Source organism: Lepidothrix coronata, unplaced genomic scaffold (assembly GCF_001604755.1).
Source record: "Lepidothrix coronata isolate B3197 unplaced genomic scaffold, Lepidothrix_coronata-1.0 Scaffold31, whole genome shotgun sequence".
Classification (NCBI taxonomy): domain Eukaryota; kingdom Metazoa; phylum Chordata; class Aves; order Passeriformes; family Pipridae; genus Lepidothrix; species Lepidothrix coronata.
The window spans coordinates 3064369-3087140 of NW_016690211.1; positions in this window are offsets into that span (position 1 = coordinate 3064369).

Consider the following 22772-nt stretch of genomic DNA (forward strand, 5'->3'; position numbering starts at 1 on the left):
CCCTGCCCAGCACAGCTGTGTTCTCAGCAACATGGCCTCAATACTTGTGACTGCTGCTTGTTCTAGAACAGATGTATTGGTCACATAATCTGACCAGTGGATGTTTAGGATTGTACAGAGACAGCGTTGATGGAAGCGTTCTAGGAGACGCAGGTGGTGGCGGCAGATGACCCATGATTCAGATCCATATAAGAGAGTAGACAGCACTATGGCTCTGTAAACACTGAGTGAAAGTTCTCCAATACTAATCCCTTAAATAGCCCTTGTTGCTGTTGAAGTTTCGGTGGAAGAAAGCCCTGCATACCCACAAGGACTCACACATTCCCATGTGGACTGCAGAAGACATTACACTTGACAATTACTTTTCTGCTGCTTGTTAACAGTTTTTATAACCTGTGCCTTTTCATGATTAATGGTTACACCAAAGCACTGGTGTAGAAATAGCTGCAATTGCTGTGATAGATTGGCAGAAGACTCTTGATTTAAATAAAATCTCATGTCCTCAAAAATGTCCTTCTTGATTTTTTAATGCAGTCACCTGCACTAATATCATACAGTTTCCATTACTGTAAAGCCTTGAAGTCTATGATGTTTTCGGCAGAGGTACTTCAGAAAATGTAGGTAAATATGTAAGACCAAATCTGCTGGGCTACACAGTTTACCATAGCAAGACTCTAGTGCATTCCCCTGTAGATATTTCATTCATTAGTACCTTCCTGGTCCCTAATGAATAAATTTAATGGCCAAGATAAATGGCTGTTTAAGAGCTGCTATTTTTGACAGTGTTTGACTCTGCTTCTTTTTCCAATTGAGCATTTATATCTATTTCAGATCTCTCTTGTCACTGGTCTGGTTTGAATATCTTCATTTTCTACTTTTAATGCACTATAAATTAGTGTTTGTTGCTGTCCTTATAAATGTAGCTAATGTCATAATACTCTGAGGGCAGGGCTAATATCTATTCAGAATAGCCAACCCATCTAAACACATTCATCTGTGAACTGCAGAGTAATTGACTCACCATTGCATATGTACAGCTTCCACTGTCACCGTCGCCATGGTGTCATTTATTACCATAATGGGCATGCAGCTGGGGGGAAAAAGGAGGGAAAAAAGGTATTTTTATGTACAAAGAAATGAATGGCAGCATGATATCAGATCCTCACTCCTAAAAAGCCCATCCAAAATCCACAGCCTCTGGTTACCACCCATCAGCTCTGTAAAGCTACATTTTTTATTCAGTATGATAATTAAACGTCCAGTGTTTGATTGCTGAGTAACTCATCAGAAGCAATCTCTTGAAAAAATGTAGGTTACTGTTGGACAATAGATCACTAACAGTTATGCTTGCAAATCAAGATTAATTTTACATTCCATTATTTTTGTACATAAGGTATAAACACCTTGTGATGACTCATGAAGGTGAAAATAACAAAAGTTTTGTAGATTCACTAACGTGTAAGCTTCCAAGTTTAATAGAATTAAAGAATGTTTTAATGACCTATGGGTTGTCACTCAAATATGGGAAAAAACCAGTCACAATTTACAAAAGATGTGGAAGAAAGGATGAAGTGACATTCACTTGTGTAGCATTCTCTTGTGTAGCATTCTCTTACATATATAAAATAGCTCTAGTTTATTTCTGGAATAAATCAAGTGGAACCAGAGTCCCCTTTCATTGTATGACAAGATAGAAACTTAGTGATGTTAAACAGATCTGCAATTTTTCTAAGTGTCAACGTATAGACAAACTTTAAGGACTTAACCTTGCCAAGGGTTTGTTTTGTAACTGTCCCTACTAAATATGAACTTGCTTTGATATTGGCTGTGATCTCCTGTTGGGACTCATTACAAATATTATTTCATATGTACTTGAAGTGGCCCCCTCCAATACATATTTTATCACAGTTCAAGGGGTTTCTGGGGGGTCACTGCCGGCCGCTCTGTGAAGGTTTTCAGGGCTGGAATCAGCCCCCCGCTGCCCATCCCTCGTGGCAGGGACAGGCGGCGGAGGTACTTAAGCCAGGAGACAGAGACCATGCAGGGAACCCAGCAAGGAAGAAGCGCTTTATTCAAACTTCCCGCAGCTTATAAGGGCTGCTGGGCCAAAGAGGGGATTGGCCATTTGGCTAGCCAATGCAAGGAGACAATATAATAACTATGGCAACACAGAAACCAATGGTAGACAAGTGAGTTAACAATTTCCAAACCCCAGCAATATCTGACAAATGGCACCCTGTTTTGGTTAGGTCAGAAAGGTGTGATCCTACTCCATAGTCAGATATTATTTACACATATATATGTATGTGTGTATACATATATATGTTATAGGGTTTCTGTTAGGGTTAGGGTTTCAGTTTTCAGCCATGACTGTCAGCTGTCCTGTAGCTCTATAGCACAGTAATTGCAGTGGTAGCACTGCTGATAACAGGCACAAGCTGAGGCTGCAAGGCCTCAGCATTGAGGCTTGTGATAGTTGCTTTACCTGAACTTGTCTTGACCTTCCTGGAGCTTTGTTTATAATTGGTTTAGCTATAACAAGAACTTGTCTAATGGCTATGTCTAACTTATTTTACTTTTCTTCATGTGGTTTAGCCATTTTATTATATGGATAGCACAAACCACTGTATTCTTCATAGAATAAGGGATTTATGAAACTGGTATAGAGATATACTATGGAGAAATAGAGGCATGGTATGATAGCTGAGGTCTTGAGAAGTGGGAGCAGAGGATACAACACACAGGCATGGGCACGAGCTGACCCTGGAGACTTCTTGACTATCACATCTCACCGGTGCTCAGGACAGGGTTAGGAGAAACAGAACAAAGAGTGAATATGAACAGCTACATAAAAACCACCATACATAATACATTGGAAGTAACATGAATTCATAAACCAATGAAGAAAGAGTAAATTGTAAAAAACATATTAGCAAAGATAATAATGACTCAGGGTGGGTCATAGAGGAGAAAAGAGGAAGAGGAGAACATCAATATCAACAGCACATGGCAAAGGACATAGGATGGTCATGACCAGCTGTACACTCAATTACCACAATCAAATGGACACTGTCAACATTAGGACTCTAAAAGGAAATGAAAGGGCTTGCATAACATGAAAGAAAGGAAAAGACATCAGAAAGTAGTTATGTGCATGCTGTATATGAATTTTAATTGCATTGTTTTGAAACTTATTTTCTGTTACAGTGTTTTCTTTATTTTAATTTATTTTTTATTTAATTTTATTTATTAAAAATAAGTCTTCTCTGATAATGTCTTGTTAATTACATTGTTAAGATTTCATTTATACTAACAATAAATGCATAGCTTTTCATATTCAGTGTGTTTTCTGTTTGCCATTAATAATCCCACAGTATGACTTATAGAATAGGCTAGAAAAATTGATATATGATTAGATGTGACATAGCATACTGAGCTGTCAAAATCTGGACAGGTTAATTTAGTGTTCTTGAGTAGTCAAAAAGAAAGTTAGGGTATATTGAATTGTGATTGGCCTCCAGGGCTACAGATCTGATCTTTGAGAAGCAGGAGTTTGTTCTTGGTTCAGTTAACCAAGTTAAAACTTTAGTGTGTGTGTGTTAGCAGATTTGATTTTCATGGTGAATGAATCTTGAGTACTGTAAAAGTTGTTCTTTGAGTACGTTGTTCTTTGAGTGACATGAAAACCATGACAGCTTTGTAAAATCAGTCTGCTGTTTTAATAAAGGTATTTATCATACTTCCTAATTTGGGAATTTAGGATCTAAATCAGAAAGGTTAATTCTGGAAAGTGAGAAGACTGTATCACAAAGATCAGTGAAATTGGGTGCCTTCCAAATGATGGTATCATAAATTTGGTATGGTGGTTGGTGGATAAGTCAGGAATTCCTTGATGCTGGGGACATGAGTCTGATACACAGATTTAGGGTCTGGACAGCCTGGAGGCATCACAACAGTTGTTAAGCTGTAAATCTTCTAGGAATTCAAACCAGAATGAGAGTGCTGTACCCACAAGGCATGGGGATGGTAACAGCCTGGATGAGATCTCGTGTTGCTTAGAGCAGAGAGTCCTTCCTTAGGAAGGATCAGGAGTAGGCAGAGACACTGACTTGGAATTGATCAGTTCATTGAACAGAGGAGGTGTGTTAACGCACCTGGGAAACACCTTGAATTGGTGGATTAATTTTTAAATAGATTATTTAGGGAATACCACACACTTTTTTTTGTACCAATGTCATTATCTTCATCTCAATTTTGGGTTTTTTTGATGTCTTTTTTTAAAAAACTAATTTCTTTTATGTGAGATTTCAATACAGTATTCTCTCTGCAGTTAATTGCTCAATGTGAACTTAATTTCATACATTAATTTTCCAATACTCTGTAAATTTACTGAGAAAAGTGAAATTCTGAGTGAAGTTCTCACTCAACAAGAATGTAGTACTTATTTTTCACTTTCATTTATTGATTAAAAATGTATTTTTATTGTGTTCCTTTGGCTGCTTATCAATTTAGCTCCTTTAACTACATTATTCAATTTCTTTTATGTTATGTTCCATTTAACTTTTTTTTTGGCATATAGTAATGTGTGCTTTGTTCTGAGTTATTAAAACTGTTGAATAGTCAGCTCACTCTCCTTATTTGAACAATAAGCTATTAATAACTCTACTAGAAAAAGAAAGTATCTCAAGTGAACTAATTTTTTTTATTCATGTGTTAAATAAGATCTTGAGAAACCTCAAATTCAAGTCCATTAAGCTAAGTAGCAACATCTGAAGTGTGTGACTATGAACAACCAGGAGTCATATGACAAGAGCAGATTTATGCAAATTTTGTATAAATATGAATTAAAGTAAAATTTATTCTCAATTTTAAATACATTTAAGAATGATTCTTATAACAAAAACAAGATTAAGCAAGAGTAACAACCATGTGCCCACCTCTTGATGGATTTTTGGTCATGATGAGAGCATAGGGGTCAGATTTATTAAGGTATTTAAGTACCTAAGGAGCAATTATGTATTGAGATTTGTCAAAGGTGCCAACAATTGCACTGACAAAGAGACTTTTATTAGTCACTGGTACATTAGGGATCAAGGTCTGCACCACTCGTATTCCCTATTTTTCAGCTATTAAACAACTCTTAAGAGCTTAAATCTCTCAGCCTATTTATCAGTAAAACACCTTGCGTGGTTAAACAACAACTACTGATTAAATACCAGTTTGACCAAGTCAAGGGACTAAGGGTATATTCTCAAGATAACAGATTTCTCTCACAGTTGGCTGAGACATTATTATTAATCTAATGGAATGAATGTCTTCATGAATGTTAATCTAGGTAACTTTCAGGTGTAGGCAACCCATAATCATTAGTCAGCTTGTATGGATCAGACTGGGAAAGGCCCTACCACTGTACCTTGTTGCTAAGGTGGTTGGAATCAACATTAGAAAAGAACAACACACAGCTGGGGTATGCATTCTGACACTTTTCAGTTATAGATTGCATTAACTTTTTATTTTGGCAAACCTCAAGATGAATTTCTACCAGGGTGATAAAAAGAAATTGGAGAGACATTTAACCCTTAAAGTATCTGTATTGTAATACAATACAATTCAATACAACAAAGCTTAGCTGAGACCTATTGTTTTTGGTATTTTTTGATCACAGGTCAGTTTACATGATACCAGGCCTGTGGGTGTGGTACACCTCTCTCAAAGGGAGAAGGACTTTTGCTCAGGAGTTAGCCTCTTCTCCCAAGTAACAGAGTGCCTCAAGTTTCACCAGGAGAGGTTTAAATTGGATATTTAGAACAACTTCTTCACAGAAAGCATTGGAATGGGCTGTCCATGGAAGTGATTGTGTCACCATTCCTGAGGTTATTTAGAAGTCATATAGATGTGGCACTGAGGGCCATGGTTTACTGGTGGACTTGACAGGGTTAGGTTAAGGGTTGGACTTGGTGATCTCAAAGATCTTTTCCAACCTAAATGATTCTATGATTTTATGATTCTATTAAATTATTCCAAGAACTTTACAGTTATTACAATACAAGTACCATCTATTAGTTTTTTATCTAATTGCTGGCCTGGAAAAACAAAATTGAAACATAAGGCACACTTTGAATATGTTTAGATAATTTGGCTTCAAATTAATTTAGCCAAATTTGTTCCACTGTTGTGATTGTCAGAGTGTTTATTTTTGCCCTTTTACAAATGTTCTGAAATGCCTTTTGGTATCAAAGTGCATTTAAACATCCCAGGCAACTGTAGAAAAGCAAGGTGAAATCCATATCCTATACAATCCAAAGTGAACTGAATGAAGACTCAGGAGGTATTCATCTGGATAGTTAAGCAGGACCAGGCTACTGAGTCCAAAAAATTTTATCATCCCATTTCCAGTATCTTAATCCATTTACCTCTTTAGTTTCCATTACTGATCCTGTCACACAGAGAATGGAGACCAAATCTACTTTCAATTTTCTTTGATCTCATTGAGATACTCTCAGTAACATTCAGCATAATTTAATAATATCTTCCCTAATTTCATTTCTTCAAACATATACAATATTTGATACTTACAAAGTAACAACAGTGTCAAACTTCAGCCAATGTCAGGCTAAATGACACGGGATCTAAGTCTGAGTAGGTGGGAAGGAAAATTTTGCTCGCAACCATTTCTGCTGATTAATACTCACTTTAGGGAGGAAGTTGCCTTCCTTTCTGAAGGAGGGATAAGTACACATAAATTTCTTGCATCTTTGCTAGTTTTGAAGAGATTCTGTTTACATATTAAATTTTTCATTTAAGTAACTGTTGAAATTGAGAGGAAATCGAGTTTGAAAGGGTGATGACTCCAGTGAACTACATGCTTTTATGGTAAATAAAATAGAGTGATTTTACTTTGAGCCAGCAGATTCAATTTATGAGTTAAGTAGCAGAGAAAAGAAATTTCATGATGTAGCCATGCTAGATTTGCACTCTTTGGAGTAATTAGGAAGAGAAAACTAACTAATAAACCATTATGAAGCAATTCCAATTGACTTGTGTGTGTTTAAGGTTATGCGAATGAAATAATGTGAAATCACTAGAATATGGCACTCACCACAGTCAAAATCGGATTTGGACTTGCACAAAAGCTAGTGGATGATTGATGTCAGATGTCAGTAGGCTGTTGATTTTTCTGGAGGAAATAAATGTAAGTTATTGTAAGATAATTACAGTACTTACATTACATATAACTCAGTAATGACCAGTAGTGACAACATTTTGGACAATATGGACATACTTCTTTTTTACACTTCATTTGTATCTATCATTTTGCACAGTCTTAAACTTCAAAACCAAACCAACATGGTTTTCGAAGTATCATTAGGAGACACAAAAGGAACTCATACAAATGAGTTTGCCATGATGTGAGAGGAATGGAGGCAAAGGAAGGAAAGTGGAAGGTTTTTTAGCAAGGTACTTCCAGAAAAACAGTTGTTAGTGTCATAACCTCCTTTCATTAAAAAGGAACCAACTAGTCTTTTTGGCTAAAAATTAAGATTCTTGCCTTTTTTTTTTTTCACATATCAAAATATCTAACACTGAAATGAATTAACAAAGACCTATAATAGGTTATTAGTTTTTAAAGTATATAATGAGGTGTCTTGCATCCAACTAGCAGTGTGAAGACAAAATTTTTGTAACTTTTAAAAGCACTCTGAACACCATCTAAGAAGATAAAGAAATCTAAAAAATCACCAAGAAGCTTATTTTGTGTAATCTTAGTAAACTCAGCCACAAAGTTCTTCTAATGCATGCGACTCAGCAGTTATCTGTACGAAAATGTTTACTCAGCAGATAGAAAATTACTAGACCTAATGGGCAGAAGGCAAGCTTTGCAAAAGTGGCATTTTAAATGTGCATCTGGAAATATTTTTACAGGTTTTAAGCTCAGCATCTGAAGCACACCTGCACTTGGAAAAATCATAGTAGAAACTAATTCAGGAACAATTCTCAGCGCCAATCAGAAAAATGTAGTCTGAAATAAACCTCTTACTCAGAGTAGAGATAATTTCGGTATTTAGAGAATATGGTTCATGGCCTTTTTCAGCTTAATTTTGGAAACCTCTAAGGATGGAGATTCCAAAGTTTCCTTGGGAAACCTGTTGCATTTATTAACAAAATCCACAGTGAAAGTCTTTCTTCCCTTGATTGTGACCTTTGGCTTCTGCTTGCCTTATTGCTTTGTATCCCTGAGATGAGTCTGCCTCTGCCTTCACTATAATTTCCCACCAGATGGTGGAAGGCTGCAACGATGTTCCCTCTTCAGCTCCCACTGCATCTCCTTGCTAGTTACCTAATGGCTACATTTTTGTAGATGCAGCCACAAAAGAGGATAACCTCTGCCACCACAAGGGCGTACAGCTGGCATATGGCATGACAGGCACTGGAGATGGTAATTTAGCACTCAGAAAGGATTATAGGATTCCAGCAGACTTGAATTTTAAGAACTGACCTGAATTAATGACGATGGCATAAATTTACCATCTTTCAGGATTTAGCTGGAAAATAATAGAACGAAATACTTTCTTGTAACTATTCCACAGAATTTCACATGGTGGCAGGTAGTATCTCTATCATTCCTCTTGGAATTAAAAGTTAAGGATGTGAAGGGTACTCCTCACATCATCAGGTCAAATCCTCTTTCAGGGTTATAATCCCAGAAACACATTTATTAGAGTTCCTTTTAAAATCTAGCTCAGGCATATGTTTCTAGAGCTTGCACTAAGTGGTTCCACTACACCGACGGTTAGAAAAACTGTTCTAATTCTCAGGCTAGATATATTCAGCTGAAGTTTATAACCATTTGTAATTGTGTCAGTGTTGCCTTTTTACTGTAATATCTTTATCCATCCCAGTAATAACAGTGCTGATGTATTTATAGATGCATCTCTTATTAGGCTTTCATTTACTGGTTTCAAAAATTGAAAATCACAAATTGGAGCAGAGAATATTTTCTAAAATTTTGTAGAACTGTATTAGCACATATTATGACTCTAGCATTTAATAGTTCCCTTAGTGTCTGTCATCACCTATACTACATTCATTTACCTCACTCATTAAACATCTGACCTTACCCTCTGTTCTTTTGGGAGACTGAGGGATTTGATTTTGTTTTTCATATGTTCTGAAAGAGCTGTGACCATTGGACCACTAACATATTAGTTTTATTTCACCCTCCTTTTCTCTGTCTCTTAGAAACTTCAAGTTATTCAAGTTTTGGGTGTTTTCCCTTTCTCCTCCATTCTGTTTGCAGTTGTCACTGCAAATAAAATAGATCTATGTGATAGATGAGCAATAGAAAAAAAGTGAGATGATCAGTTTGAGTAAAATTCCTAGGAACACTTCTTGTATTGGAATTTAATTGAGTCGGAGAAGCACTTTCTTTCCCATAAAGTTATTGGTCCAAACATAAAGAGCAGTTTTTATAGTTTTAAACACTGTGAACCATCACTCTTTGTAACAAAAATTAAAACGATGAATATGCAAGTGAAAGTCAGACCATCACTCAGCATAAATTTCACAATATAATGTACGATATATGGAAAGGTTGTCTGGAGATGTTAAACGCGGGTTAGAGAAAACTAATAATGTCTGTACAGCATGAATGGATGAAGAAATGCAATCTTCAAAAGCCATGAAGATGAAGAGAATATCAGCAAAGGACTAAATTAGATATTTCTCATTATTATTGAATGTTAATATTTCAAATTAGTCTTTTAAAAACTTATCTGTAAGAAAAACTACGAAGAAAAGATTAATTTCTAGCAAAATAGAGTTTACATTGACATAGAAAGTATAATTCTCCTGTTATTTTCTGACTTTTTTTTTTTTTTGCAATGTTGAAAGGATGTGCACCTTTTCTATTCTGCATAACATTAAAGAAAAAGATATGTATGATCAGAGTGAAGACAGTAGCAAACTTGATGGGTTAATACCACCACTACCATATAACTGAATCTTATGAATACATTTTCAATGACTTATCTACCTCCTAATTTCAATATGCAATCTATTACTATTGATATCAGTAATAGCCTTATAAAGCAGGTTTCACTTTAAATGGTAGCTAAGTTGTGTCTTAATATTAATATACACCTGATGAAGTACCAGTATTAATAACAAAGGAGAAGTTTTTTAAAACGTGGCTTGTAGTTTTTAAAAATTCATTTTGTAGGAGAGTTTTGTACAATTTTTTGTGTATTTTTTAATGAAGTTTGGGTTTTCACAATTTTAAAAAGGATTTGATTTGTTTCTGCTAAGCATTACCAGGTAATTCAAGGACACATGTTAATTAATTTCATTCTACAATGTCTAGTCATGCCTGTTAGCAAGAGAAAAAAGGTTTATGGGTGGTTTTTTATATGCAAATCCCATGAGTCATCTGAAATTCATTTGTAAATGAACATCTTACATTCAGACAAAGTGCTTAATGCTAAATTAAATATCAAGGACAAGAGTATCCCTACCTGACAAAGTTGTGCACCCAATTAGAAATGTAAATATACCCAAACAGTGACCTATTGGATCTAGACTTAAATCTACATCATACTTTTCTACATGGAGTTTTACTAAGAAACCTTCTCATTCTCCCATAAAAACAGCAATTAAACCTAAATATTGTTTGAAGATACTCATCACTTCTCTGCCTTTGTGTTCTTCTTGCACCTTCTGCACCAGACATGTTGTGACATGAACCTTAGTATAGAGGTATGGCTAGGAATTTGCCTTTTCTACAAGATACAAAAAACCCACCCAAGCTCATAGTCTTCTTCCAGAAGCCAGCTTGCCGGTCCCCAAAGCAAGGTGCCAAAAAAGAAAGTAGGTTTTAGATTTCAAAAATAACAGATGTCTTTCCTCTACCCCGTCATGCTTTCACCCTAAATTCCTTCCTGCTATTGAATCATACCTGCTTGTAGCAAGAAAACAGACAGACTGCTCAACAGCCTACTAATATAAACCAGGAGTGGATATTAATGGTTTGTCTGATGCACAGAAAATGCAACTAAAACCACTGGAGGTAGAAGTAGTGACTTTCAATTGAGCTGATAAGTTTTATAGCTTCTTTTCTCCACATATTTGATTTAATCTCCACTTATAGCTGATACATAAATAATAGTTCAGCTGACACTGATTCTTGCCCTAAAGTAGTGAAAGCATAAGGTCTGAAGCTAAACCTGCAACTGCTTTGGTTGCTTCTTTGCATTTTCATTGTTTCACCTCAACTGTTACATCACAATACTTTTCTTTCTGAATGTTAATGTAAACACACCCCTTCTGATCTCAAAATGCATGCTTTAAGACCAAAACTGATATACAGAATTATTAGTGTTGTACACTCAAAACCTCTGTATGATGAGCATAGTGGTGGAGCACTAAGGGTGATGGAAGTGAAAAATTTTTTGTCTTTATTATGATGACTACATTAGTTGCAAGTGTAATTAATACTGGATTAATCAGCTCATATTCTTAGACCAGTTTTGTGCTGCTTTCCATTATGTTATCCATGAAATTTTCATAATTTCTAAGGAGTCGTAAGCAGCATTTCTCTCCAGTTCCAAGTTGAAAGCTGACCCTGAAAAAGGTAAATTCATTTAGATGTTAGCAGATATTTATAATAAATTTCATTTTAAAAATATTCTTTCATATTGCCCCAATTTTCTTAATACATTATTGTTGCTTCTTTCCAAAACTTCAGTCACAGACTTCACTCTTACGTTTCCCATACGATCAACCTTTTCCATTCTTGTACCCTTTACAGAATATGTAGCAGAAGTCCTTGGGAGAAAATACCTAGAAACTCATTTATCAGATGCTTCAGGTGCAAATGGCAACTAATAAATACAGTGATAGTTTAAGTAGTAATTTTTTCAAGACCTCTTTTATAAAGGAAGAACATCATTCACTGACCTTCAGTGTATGTCTGGAGAAAAGGACATTGCAATTCATCATAGATTGTTAAGAACAGAAAGTATATTTCAGACAATAAAACAGCTGCACTTCTGTCTAAAGAGGGACAGATAAGAAAGACTCTTCACAGAAGTGATTTATAGAGTTTATGCTAGCTAAATGTTCAGGTCTGAGCAAAATTAGTCCTGCACTTTCTTCTGGCCATAGTATTTTGATCTGTCTAGCGTGATTTTTCCATAAGTGCTCCATATCCTTCTGGTGGATGTCAGCCCATAAAATAAAACTGGTGAAAGGCAGTAAGAAAGACATTCCACAGTCTCGTGAGTCAACAGTGCGAGACTGTGGATCAGGCTAGCATGCTTTATTTTCTTCCTTAGGAGCATATATTTGCAATAGCTAAAACCAAGAAATTTCAGGGTAAGATGTAGAGGCCCCTAGGAATACAGCCTTACCATACTGAAACTGATAAAGCAATGGAAAACTGTTTTCTAGGTTGTTCACTACTTAGTAATAAGTTGTTCCCCGCCAGTTAAAATATGCAGCTTTTGGGGGTTGTGGGTGTATCTGTGTGTGTGTGAGATCATAAACCAAAATATTTTGCATTTGTGGCTCACAGCAATCTAAGTGGGTTGCAACTCAAAGACATTATATTAATTTTTCAGCTTTCTCTGTGCAGTCAACTGAAAAAATGATGCTCTGGAGCCCTTCAGTTCCCATCTAGTTTGAAAGAACTACGTAAAGGGAAGAAGAAATTAATTCCACTCCAAAGAATCCCTATTTCCCTTTTCTATTTCCTGCTACTAGTATCTATATCTAAAGAAAAATAAACAACACCCATAGTAAAAGAAAGGGCATGCATACGATAACAAAGGAAATGGAAATTTCTGAAATATAAAAATCCTGTCACCAAGATGTCTTGCCTCGCTATTCATGGACAAATAGTCATGGACAAATGACAATAGGCTATCATAATTTCATTCCTTCAAAAAAGAAAGAAAGCTGATCTCTTAGTGAATAGTTTGTTCCTGACTCAAAGGTAAAGAAAGGAGATTACTATTCCAGTGGCTATGACAAAAACTGCACTACTTAAGACTGTGAAGTTTTTACTTCCTCTGTGGTGGGTTCAGGGAGCTGCAGAAGGACCACTGCTGATTCTAGTAACATCTTTATTAAGTGTGCATTAAACGAGGCTACCATACTTCATGATGCTATGTTCAAGACAGCATTTCTTGATGACATTTTTTTCAGACCTATATGTTTATTCTTCAGTCTATATGTTGTTCATCTCGTTGCTGTCAACTTTAATGTTGGGATATTTCCTAATGAAATATTCAGCAAAAAATACTGAATTAAAATATACTGAATGTGTGCATATAAATAATTCTCTTAATGGAGGACATAATTCTGGTGTTACATAATTTATGTATTAGTAATGGTAGTGAAAAGATGGAAGTAAGGGAAAGAGTATCGGAAGATATTCTAACACATGCATGTAGCTTTTCTTGGCAGACTTACAAAGGACTGTAGTGACTTTGTGATAGTTATATGCATAAGCTCTTCAGGAAGTTTGATCCTGGATTGCTCCACACCAACATAAATATGATTGCTCCACACCAACATAAATATTATTATGGACATGAACTGTCAGAATGAAGCTCTCTACAAGAAAATTCCAATAGGGATGTGCAAGTTTTTTAGGGATGCACATTTTTTTCTCATATTTCTCAACTTTCTTGACACTTACTTGCAATTTCTATGAGCAGAAAAGGTAGAGTAGGTGTTCATTATGGCAGGGGATTATAGAACAACTGACCATAAAAGTTCAGAATATCTAAGAGTAAAGTATATATTCTAGTAGTTTTATCAATGTTTTCTTTTTCTAGAACTAAAGAGCAGCTGTTCCAACTAATGTGGTGGATTTTTTTCCTTTTTATTGTTACAGCTTTTGATTTTTTTCTGGAAACATAGAGATAGATATTACATGAACTATAAGCAAGAGCAAAGTTGAATTGATGTTTCAGAGCTTTTTTGGGATTTTTAAAATTTTTATAGATTTTAGAAGATGTGTAATGAACACAGATTTTAACGTACTTGTATTGTATCCCTTACCCTGTAGCATAATGTCTACACATACCCAACTCTACTACCCCACTCCATATCAATCCCTCTAAAATTCCATTAGCATGTTTAGTCTTGTTTTCAAGGTAGAATTGTAAAAAAACGCCCTAAGACCTGGACCAGAAGGTCACACAGACACAGCGACCTTCAAGCCCAGAACTTTGGAGGAACTCCAAGTACTGTATGTGCTGTAAAGAAGACGAAGATGAGGAAGAAGGGGTCCCAAATGCTCCCAGACCCAGTTCCTGAAGGGGTGTGTCGGGGACAGAACTGAGCAGAAGCAGGGGTGGACAAACCTGGGATTGGATGGACCTTATTATAAAATCATAGAACCACTGTCTGAGGTGCTCGCATGGTGTGTATTCCTCTAGGCCTACTGACTCATTAAAGGATCTGCTCTCTTTATCTTATCTCCTACACTAAATTGGCCTGGAGTCTTTTTCTCTGCGGTCTTTTAGGAAACAGAATTGAGGTTAGAAAACACTGAAAATATTTCAGTTTTGTAAGAAAAAGAATGGTCAATTCATGACCAAGAATGCCATGAATTTCACTGCTACTGAATGAGACTAATATCGTGATATACTTTTTTATCCACTGTATGACATTGGATCTGCAAAATGAGATATCTCTCTTTCCCTATTTTTCAAATGATTAAAAACCAGTCTTCCATGCCTCCCAGGAAGTCTTCCAAGAGTTTAACTTTCAGACTGAAGGAAAAAAAGGTGTCAAAAAATGTGATCTACTTGAAAAAAAAAAACCTGCCCTTGTATATAGATAGAAAACAAATTACTAGAGTTATAGATTCTGATGCCAAAAAGCCCATTAGAATCATTATCCTGGCTTTCTGTAAATCACAGGTAAATAACTTTTATTAATTTTTCTTTATTGAGTGTAAGTTATTTTTGGTTGAAAAATTGTCCTTTTTTTCATTGGTTGCTTTAATATTTGTTCATTTACTCTCTTAAAATTGTCTGCATTATTTTCTCTCTGGATTTGCTTGAACCAGGTTTAGCTTACCTGAAACCCGCAGTTATGTGAGACTAAAAAAGGTTACTTTATCCTCCTGAAGGTAATTGCATTTTGTAACAGAATTTGCAAGGAAGAATTAAAGCAATTTTTATTGCTAAGTTTTTCCTGAACTATGACAAAACTATTTTCTAGTATAGACTTTGGACCTCTGACAAATTCTGTTAGAAATATTCCACTTTGTCACTTGTTTTTATTAACAATTCCTTTCTAAGGTCTGTAAGTTAGCTGTTTTTTTCATTAAATGTAAGGAATTTTTAGTTGAGATGTTATATTACCAGATATGTATCTACATCTGCCTTTGTTAAACTGATTTTCTGTCTCTTTAGAGAATTAGGGTTTTTGTAACAAATATAAAGTATTTGGCATTAATCACATTCTTAACCTCAGCTTTTAACTCTTTATTAGATGAATCCTCTACCAGCTTTTCCATTTATTTTGTCTGTGACAAAGTTCACTTAACTGGCCAACAGGATCGTCCTGTTGCCCCATGTTAAACCAAGCATTTTTCCAACTTTCCGACATTTCCACTACTAAAAGAAAAAAAAAAAAAGAAAAAAAAAGAAGAGCAACTCAGCACTGTCCTCAATACTATTAGAATGCCTAACATTAAGCTGTTTGAACCTAGTAATTTTAAAAGCTTATTCCTATTAATGCAATTTAACATATTCCCTAATTGCTAAGGGCTGGAAGATACTTCTTCTGGGAACATCTTAAATTTTATTAGTATTTTTAAGGAAAAGTATCCAGGCTTGTTTAACCACCAAGCACAAATAATGACTTGACAAATCAATAAGAACCTCTTACAACAACACTGGAATTGCCTGTTTGTTTAATAGTCTTGGCAATACAGGTGGTACAATCCCAGTTGTTTGGAGCACGAAAAGGTTTGATCTTTGCAAGCTTCCCCATTAGGTTTCTGAAAGCTGCGAGAGCGGAGTGGTGACATCTAAAACTCTGTGTACCTGGCTATTGATTATTCTTTTATTTATGAGTTCATACAGGAACAGATGTTAATTGACATTTTTTGTTTAATCTTACAGACGTGCTGAAATTACCATGAGTGAATGTGGAGAGACATGTTATCAAAAACAGAAGCCATGTGGAAACATAGAAGAAACATAGAATCTGGGGCAATAATCTGATCAATCTGGGCTCATCACTACAAGAGTTTTTAGGAATTTTGTTCTGTTGCATAGAGGCAAGTGCTTACCTCATTTGAGATCTATTTGCAGGTCTAGTTCATATCTGCTAGCTCAAGGAAGAAAATGGTAAAAAATGTGTCTCTATTTTTCAAACACATCTATTGCTATTTCTACACATACACACTGATAAAGAAAATAAGTATTCTCCATCTAGAAAAAAATCACTATATCTAGAATGTGAGCTCTTATATGGTCTTCAGCATGTTTCCCGTAGCCTCCCATTAGCACATAAACTCAAAAAACATATACCATCAAACAGTATTTGAAGTTTATAAAAAAATCATTATTCTAAATATGGCATGTCTATATGCCACTGATTACACCCAGACTTTTGTAGTTACTGAATGACCTATAGGCTGTTTGGAAGAACACACATGCACACTTGTACACTTGCACACAAATATTTATATCTTTATAGTTAAAGATGTTGGAGGAAGTGTCATATGTCTTCTGAGACCAGGATCTGAAGAGTTAAGTTCTTTTCCTGACCTCTTTGCAAACAGGGGAAAGTTTAGGCCTCAAACAGTGTCTTGTATTAAGTTTCTGGGTGGCCACTCATGCAAATTTTGTCATTTAAAGTCTACAGCATCACTAGGCACCCTGGTGCTTCATAGTCCTCCTTGTTTACTACCTGACTGCACAGCTTTGGAGCAACATGGCCTACATGTCTACTTGATGCTTGTATTGAGTTTTTTGGAAATGCTTTCAACGTTGCTCCCCAACACAGGTAATAAACTTAGATACATATTGTCAGCATCTTACATTTCTTGATGTTTGCAGAGCCATTTATTCCCATATGATTTGTAGTTGCATGAAGCTGTGGAACAGTGAAATGCAAAGCTGTGTAGAGAAAGAACAAAATTAGCAGGAAGCAGCACACACTTCACATATCCCACAATTTACTGATCAAGATTTAGATTCACTGAACTGACTGACACACAAATTCCATCTTTACAGCAAGAAAATTCCCAGACAAGTCCAGCTAAACAGATCTACAAGAGAGGTGATGTTGCAAAGCAAAGCCAGGATTCCTGGATTTTTGAAGCAGTTGAGGGAAGAAAATACTCCATCTTGCTGCTTGTATGTTTACCTGTGCTCCAAACAACTTCATATGCCTAGCTTTTGTTAATTTTTCAAAAATTTATTTTAAAAAAAAATTACATGCTGTTCATAAGGTCTCTTGACATGAATATTCAGTCTGCTCTCTCATTTTTGGGACACAGTATTGTGTAAACTAAAACACAAGCATAGTCTTCTGGCATGATGACACTAATGCGTGTATGTATTACCTGCTAAAAAGTAAAAGCAGAAAAAAAAATATTAATACTGAATATCAATTGCTAAACTCTTAAGGAGTTTGTGGGTAAAGCAAAACGACATTTACACCTCAGCATATTTCTGCCTTCTTACAAAATAGAACTGATGGAACTAAAGACAATATTTTGGAGATATGATCCTTCTACTCTGCTTGTAATGTTAAAGATTTCATTATGTGTGACTCTCATCATTCATTTATGGGTAGGCTTCGTGAACGAAGATTTGGGGAAGGTTCTACCCACACTTGCTACAAGCGCATTGGTGGCTAAAAAGCCCAATACAAGATAAAGTCTGGTTGCAAAAGGCACAGCAGAAAGACTCCTTAGGTGGTATATTCTGCAAGACATGATTCTTTCTGCGTTGCCTTTTCTCCTTGAGAGTGATCCTGCGTGCTTTCTCAAAGGAAGCAGCAGCGTTATAGATGGTGTGTCTCCAGACCTCCTGATTGGAGGCCAGAGTAGACCAGGTATGATGATTGATATGGCCAAGATCAAGATGTTGTTTCAGGGAGTCCTTGTATCTTCTCTTCGGGGCTCCTCTCATGCGGCAGCTGGTGGCAAGTTCACCATAAAGCAAGATCTTAGGGAGGTGGTGGTCCTTCATCCTTGAGACGTGTCCTGCCCAACACAGCTGTGTTCTCAGCAACATGGCCTCAATACTTGTGGCTGCTGCTTGTTCCAGAACAGATGTATTGGTCACATAATCTGATCAGTGGATGTTTAGGATTGTACGGAGACAGTGTTGATGGAAGCATTCTAGGAGTCGCAGGTAGTGGCGGTAGATGACCCATGATTCAGATCCATATAAAAGAGTAGACAGCACAATGGCTCTGTAAACACTGATCTTTGTACTTTTCTTCAGGTGTTTATTTCGCCAAACTCTTTTATGGAGTTTTCCGAAGGCACTGTATGCCTTTGCTAACCTGTTGTCTATCTCTCCATCAATCTTACTGTCTGAGGAGATGAGGTTACCTAGGTAATTAAACTGCTGGACTGATTTAGCTCTGATTGGCCAATGGTGATGTGGGGATGAAGGAAGACTTCCTGAGGTGCAGGTTGATAGAGAACTTCTGTCTTCTTTAAGCTGACTTGCAGCCCAAAGAGCTCAGCAGCATCTGCAAAGCATGATATTAAATGCTGCAGAGCTGCTTCTATGTGGGCAACAAGGGCGGCATCATCAGCATAAAGCAGCTCCTGGACAAGGTGATTTAAGGTCTTAGTGTGGGCCTTCAGTCACCTTAGGTTGAATAGGCTTCCATCTGTACGATATCGAATGTGGATACCATCCTGATCATCAAGGTCTGCCATGGCCCTTTGGGGCACCATGCTGAAAAAGATTGTGAATAGGGTTGGTGCAAGAACACAGCCCTGTTTCACGCCATTGGTTATTAGAAAGGGCTCAGAAAGTGCATTGCCATATCTGACTTGGCTGTGCTGATCCTCATGAAGTGAGATGATCATTTTAAGGAACTTGGGGGGACATCCTAAACATTCCAAAATCTGCCATAGACCGTTTCTGCTCACAGTATTGAAAGCCTTGGTGAGATCAAAAAAGGTTACATAGAGACCTTTTTTCTGTTCCCTACACTTGCAGTTGTCTGAGAACAAATACCATGTCTGTGGTACTCCTGTTGGTTCTGAAACCACATTGGCTTTCAGGTAGAATTCCTTCTGCTATAGTGGGTATTAGTCTGTTCAAGAGTATTCTTGCCAGGATTTTGGCAGCAATGGAGAGCAGAGTAATACCACGGTAGTTTGAACAGTCTGATTTAATTCCTTTCTTCTTATACAAAGTGATGATGACTGCATCACGAAGGTCTGATGGTAGTTCACCTAGTTCCCAACAGCGCACCACAAACTCGTGAAATTTAGCATGGAGTGCTTGGCCCCCATGTTTCCAGACTTCGGGTGGAATTCCATCAACCCCAGCTGCCTTGCCAGTTTTCACCTGCTGTATGGCCTTAAGAGTTTTTCCCAAAGTGGGGGCAATATCCAATTCATTCTTCACCAGTTGTTGTGATGGACTGAATTGCTGAGTCTTGGACTACACGGTTAGTGCTGAAAACAGTCTGAAAGTGTTCAGACCATCGATTCAGAATGGAGGTTTTATCTGTCAGAAGAGTTTGACCATCTGCGCTGAATAGAGGGCTTTGGACTTGTATGCTGTTTTCAAGGCCTCATAGAATCCTCTGTGATCACCTGTATCTGTGCATAATTGAGTTTTATCAGCTAGATTGATCCACCACTTGTTCTGGATGTCATGAAGTTTCTGTTGGAGCTTGCTGCATGCAAGACAAAAGGTTGCTTTTCTTACACAACAAGATGGTAGTGCAAGGTGTGCTTGGTGAGCAGATCTCTTCTTCCTCAACAATTCCTGGATCTCTTGATTGTTTTCATCAAACCAGTCCTTGTTCCTCTTGAAGGCGAACCCTAAGGATTCTTCAGAGGATGCTGTTTTTAATATGATGCCAAAGTGTTTCAGGAGAGGGATCTATAGAATCTATAGAATGATTTTCAAGCCTAGTTTGAAGATTTGCCTGGAATCTGTCTCTCACTGTAGCTGATTGGAGATGGTTGACTTGGAGTCTCCTCCTTGGGATACCGCCCCTTTTGGGTTTGAACTTAAGACTGAAGTTAAGTTTACAGCGCACGAATAGTTAGGGCAGAGCAATGCTCTGCCCTATGCACAGAATCCACTATCCACAGAATCAAGCATGGTTCTGACATTCCAGCATGCAAGAGTCAATTTGGGTACACCTTTGAAGGCAAGTGTATGCCTTTGTCTCTTGATCTTTGTGTGACTGCATCAGAAGATGCCTGTTGGCCACGGTTAACCAGCTGGGTGAAGGGTGGAGATGAGCTTTGGTTAGGCCACCTTTTCTAGGCCCCTCTCTGTGTGAAGCAAGCAGTGCTGTCCTTGAAAAGGCTGCTTGGTCATTCAGGATGCTGGTGAAAGAGACTGTCATCTCTGGGGTCAGCCTCTAATGACCAATATCCTGAACCGCCTGCGTGCAGGGTTGGGTCTACGGCTTCCAATGCACCTTTCACCTGCTGTTTTGATCCTTGCCTGTCACTACAGGGCTTTGCAAATGTGGGTAAAGCCCTCAAGCCTGCGCAGTGGATTTTTTAGGTGAGACGCAGCATGCGCAGAACTGGACCCACCCTTTAATCCTAAGGTTCATCTGCCAGGCCCTAGCCAGCTTGGACAGTGGCAGCGAGATCCTCAGGACGTACGTTTAATTAGAGCATCCTTCTCTTGGATGGCCTTACAGGGCTAAGCGAGCTCCATCTGCCCAGGTTTGGAAACAGAGTTGTCCTTCTCCTAGGATGACAGCCAGAAGGCTAGTGAGCCCATCCTGCCCATGGACATGTTATGTCTGACCCTTCAGTCTTGACCTGTCTGGCATGGGAGACTACTGAAGGCATGTACCATCGCCAGCATAGCTCGCAACCGCATAGGGGTACACAGGCTTCTTACCCACTAAAATGGCTAGGGCAAGCCTTTCACTCCCTACTTTTCTGCCACCCATCTATACTCAATCCCAGGGAAATACCCAGGAACATCCCTTTGTCCTGACTACCCTTTCAGGACACAATAAATATATCCAAAACATTACGAACCTGGGCAGTAGCCACAGGTGAGCCAAAAACAAACCGTTCCAGCTCCCGCACCTTCCCGTGGCTTGGATACTTCCCAAAGCCCCAGCCCAACCGAGACCCCCCAACCCCCTAGAAGAACCCACTATCCACCCAGATCTTATCCTCCCCCCACCGTGTTACCACAGGTCTTCCCTCGCACTGCTCACCTACAACACTCCAACCACTCCATACAGGACTGCCCCTCCCGCCCTCCCATCAGTCCAAGGACCCCCACAGGCTGCCCGACACCCCTCCCCTCCCCCAAACTGGACTGGCAAACCTCTGTGCGCTCTGAAGCTCCCCCTCTCCTCTCCCACAAGGGCTCAATCCTTGCCGGTGAAGCTCCCCCTCTCCTTTCCAGTGCCCAGGCGGCCGCCCCGCGCACCTGGGCATCAGGACCACGCATCTGTGCGCAGCACGCCCAGGGCCGCGTGCCAACGCGTAGAACGCCAGGGACCCATGTGTGACTCTAGATTTGGCCAAATCATAGTTGTATTGCTCAAAGGAAACACACTTTTTCTCATTACGTATTGTGAGGTTTATACATTCGTTAAGTTGGAAGGAAAGCTGTTCAAGATAAAACCCATTTTATTTGTGCCTTAACAGAGAAAAGCAGCATACAGTCTCCCGTTCTTCTCTATCTGGTTGCCTTATTCTGTCTTTCCTTTGGTTAGTTGATGGGCAATTAATTCTCCAAGACCAAACATTTTTTTAAGAGCCAAACATTGAACAACTCCAAGCAGAAATTTTACTTAAATATTTAAAATATCATTAAACTTGACAAGTTTGCAAGAATAAGGCCACCACCAACAGGAGCAAATCTAGTAACAGTTAAAATTATTTATATCTATTATATTTGAGTGAAAGGCAAAATTTGATTAATATGCAGTAATTAGAAATACAGCCAACCAGCTAAGGGCACTTTTTCAGATCTGATGCAACATAGAAAAGAGTTCTTGTTAATAAGAAAGTGAGATGCAAGAACGCATGTCTGTTTTGACCTGTGGAAGATTTCCAGGGCTTCTTCTTCCTCTGTGTTCTGCAGGAAGACAACTTGTTCATAATAATAATAATAATCATTTATTGTGCCAGGTGTAAAGCTCATTTTCATTCCAGAAGTGGAAATTGTTATGTTGAATACTGCCTGTTCCTAGGCAAGGAATCGCAGTAATGTTGGCATGTATTCAGCTTTCTGGAAATAACATTTTGGCTCCTGGCACTAGGCTGATGTTAAACTAAGATAGACAGACAGAGCTTCATCTCATTCAATGTCCTTGTCTTAAATATGCCTGTATTATCCAGAGATTTAAAGGATATGCAATTTGGACTAGGAAAATGTCAACACCATGTGACTAAACAGAAGTTGTTTTATTTGAATTAGAAAAAGAGAAGAAAGAAAAGCGTGGACTAGTTGAGACACTTTAATTTGATGGAGAAAGTCCATCTATCCACCTGAGGAAATACTCACGGACCACTTGAAAGGAGAAAGCACAATATGGGAATCTTCCTGACAGCC